Genomic DNA, 3760 nt, shown 5'->3' on the forward strand with positions numbered 1-3760 from the left:
GAGGAGGCGCTACGCCGCAGCAGTTAGAACGTGCCATACATAACATACATAAAACAGAACTCGGATAGTATAATACGATTCTTCATACAAATAATAAATTGCAATAATTGAGCCACGTTCTCTTTATCTTAAGCAAAAGGACAAATAGATTATTTAGCTCGTTTATACACTTTCAGTTGTCATAAATTATGACTATTTCTGACTATTCAGATTTGTTATTGCTAACTAAAACTATTAAACATGATTTTCGTTTATTGAAATAAAGCTGGAATTAAAGTTAATATAACAATTATATAAATTTTGCCCTGGCAACTTACTGAAATAACTTTCAAGTCGCTATGAAACAAAGTCACCTTTAAAGGAACACTCCACTTTTTATGAAAATAGGCTCATTTTACAAGTTCCCTAGAGTTAAATAGTTGAGTTTTACCGTTTTTGAATCCATTTAGCCGATCTTTGTATCTGGCGGTAACACTTTTAGCATAGCTTAGCATCATCATTGATTCTGGTGAGTCCATTAGCATCTCATTCAAAAAATGACCAAAGACACTTTCAATATTTTCCTATTTAAAACTTGACTCTTCTACAGTTACATCGTGTGCTAAGACCAACTGAAAATGAAAAGTTGCGATTTTTTACACCTATATGGCTAGGAACTACTTTCTCATTCCTGCGTAATAGTCGCGGATCTTCGCGGCCGTACCATGGCTGCAGCGGCGCAATGATTCGTTGGTAGGCTATTCTGTGAAACATGGTGGTAGTATACACCTTCGACTTACTATCACAGCCCTTTACAACACACAGAACCATGGCTAATCACACAGGTAAATCCACAACACAATTTGTCGGCTGCAAGCCTGAAACTTTCTCTGCAACTACACGAACTTAGAGCCGGTCACATTGAAAGTTACCTAGCAGGGGGCTACTTTCAGCGCTGCGTAATATCATTGCGCCGCTGCAGCCATGGTACGGCTGCGAAGATCCGCGACTATTACACAGTCATGAGAAAGTAATTCCTAGCAATATAGGTGTAGAAAATCGCAACTTTTCATTTTCAGTTGGTCTTAGCACACAATGTAACTGTAGAAGAGTCAAGTTTTAGATAGGAAAAATATTGAAAGTGTCTTTGGTCATTTTTTGAATGAGATGCTAATGGACTGATCAGAATCAATGATGTATGCTAAGCTATGCTAAAAGTGCTACCGCCAGATACAAAGATTGGCTGAATGGATTAAAAAACGGTAAAACTCAACTATTTAACTCTAGGGGACTTGTAAAATGAGCCTTTAAGGCGAGTCATTTCACTCGGGCGGCCATCTTTGAAACGCCTCTCGGGCATGCAAGTGCAGCTTCTGTCTCTTTGAATGGGGAAGCATCAAATTCTCCAAAACTGCTCGCCAAGTTTACGATTACATTTCATATTTGTAATCACCAATGAAATCTGACAACAATTGTTTCATACATTTGTTTAATTGCTCGAATCATGACAAAAAACAGCATTTTTCAGGCTGGACCAAGCTAATGCGCATGCGCAATCCTGAATGTGAGAAAACGTAAGGCGGTGCATTCCGATAGAGACAGAGCGAAACGCGTCATAATCTAAAGGCCACGCCCACCGGGACTTATAACAAAAAACAGAACAATGTCTAAAATCTGATATGTGACTAAGTGTACAACAAACAAGCTAAAACCCAGAACCAAAAACCCAGAAGTTTTTATAAGCTGTTGCCCCAAAAAACAAGCGTTTAAGGAGACAAAAGTGGATACAGGCAATTGAGACAGAGCGCGACACTGAGAACTACACCCACTGGAGGGGAACGTAATCAGAGACAGGAAATATAATCTATAAAACTGACATTTGGATATTTGACTTGACAGTGACGAAATGTTTACTGCACACATAGGCATACTGAGTGTCAGGATCCTAAAATTGACCCATTCTTCCTGCTGATGATTCACGTCTAATTGCCTGTCTCCACTTTTGTCTCCTTAAACGCTCGTTTTTTTTGGGTCGACAGCTTATAAAAACTTATTTCTGTGTTTTTTAGCTTGTTTGCTGTACACCCTGTCACATAGCAGCTTTTAGACATTGTGCTGTTTTTTGTTATAAGTCCGAAATGACAAGGAGGCAGCCTCACGCAATGCAAAGTCCCCTCCCCGCCTTGTGGGCGTGGTCTAAATATTATCTGTCTAGTGAAATACCCAATATGGCGAATAAGCCCTGCCTTCTAAATGAAAGAGCCAATCAGTAAAGTCATCACGTCACTGCAGCTGCCATTAGATGCTCCGGTTGATATAGAAACACTGTTCTGAGACACGGGTTTAGGATTGTGCATGCACATTAGCTTTGTCCAGGCTGAAAAATCCATGTTTTTTGTCATGATTGGACTGTTTAGAAACAACAAATTGTGAGACAGTTGTTGTCAGATTTCATTGGTGATTTAAAATTTGGGGAAGAGTTTTGGAGAATTTGATGTTTCACAATTCAAAGAGGCGTTTCAAAGATGGCCGCCAAGTGAAATAACTAAGGACTTTGGCGTGAGCCTCAGAACAATAGACTGTAATAAGATTGACTGTAGGCGTTTCTCAATGTCAAGGAAGGATCCTCGGAAGCCAGAATTCCGAGGATGCTACGTCATTGACGTCCGTCGAAGGACTGTTCCAATGTCGAGGATCCTCAGAATTTCAACCAAGGTCTGAGTCCTTTGTTCTAAAAATATGCCATATACAGGAAAGGATGCATTCGAGTAGACTTCGCACACTTCGCGCTCTCAAATCACCCACAATCCTATGCGCGCAGCTTTGCTATCTTGTTCAAAAATTACAAAATATCGGACGTTGGCGGAGTGTTAACGGGGCAATATTTACGTCACCAAACATTTGTTATAACCATAGTAAATATAAGTAAAGTTTAACGTTTAAATGCCAGTACAAATGACTACCGTATTGATATTATACAAATTACGTTATTGATGGCTAACGGACCTTTTCACTGATGTAATGACGCAATGACGTGCACTTGCTAGCCTGTTCCATTTACCTGTTCTCCGAATGCTAAAGAGGAGCCTCGCCTAGCCTCTGAAGGAAGTGACTTGGAAGGACCAGTCCTACAGGGGTAGCATCCTTGACATTGAGAAACACCTTGTTTCTATAGGAATAGTGCAGCTGCAGTGACGCGATGACTTTACAAATCGACGATTGGCTCTTTTCTTTAGAAGGCGGGACTTATTCCACCATATTGCGAGTTACACTTTCTCCCATTTCATCGTAATACGAGTGCACCGTCTTTGTATGTATAATTAAAGTCTTTGCTATGAAATCAAATTTGACATTTATTTTAATAGAATATTTCAGTGTTTATTATAAATTATTTTATATAATTATATTCTTATTCTTATTTTAAATGTCCTCGTAATATTTAATGTTTGTTTTGTTTTCTCTGGGATGGTTGTTTTAAGCACATACAGTAAACAACAACAAAAAATACAATAAAATATAACATTTTGCCCATTGTCGCAAAGTAAACCTAGAGTATGTTGACAATATTTGTATTCTAAAATATTATTTCCTAAATTCATAAATGTTAAATATTATTTATCAATTTTTTAAATGGTATTATTTATCAGCTTTTTTTAAACTATATGTCCAAATGAATATTTCTCCTTTCAGTGTAGGCTAAAAACAACGCTCCTTAATAAACTGCAAACCCCACAAACGGTCGTGTAGCGTGATCCTATTGGTGGATATCTCTGACGTCTAT

Source organism: Gobio gobio (assembly GCF_949357685.1).
Source record: "Gobio gobio genome assembly, chromosome: 4".
NCBI classification, from domain to species: domain Eukaryota; kingdom Metazoa; phylum Chordata; class Actinopteri; order Cypriniformes; family Gobionidae; genus Gobio; species Gobio gobio.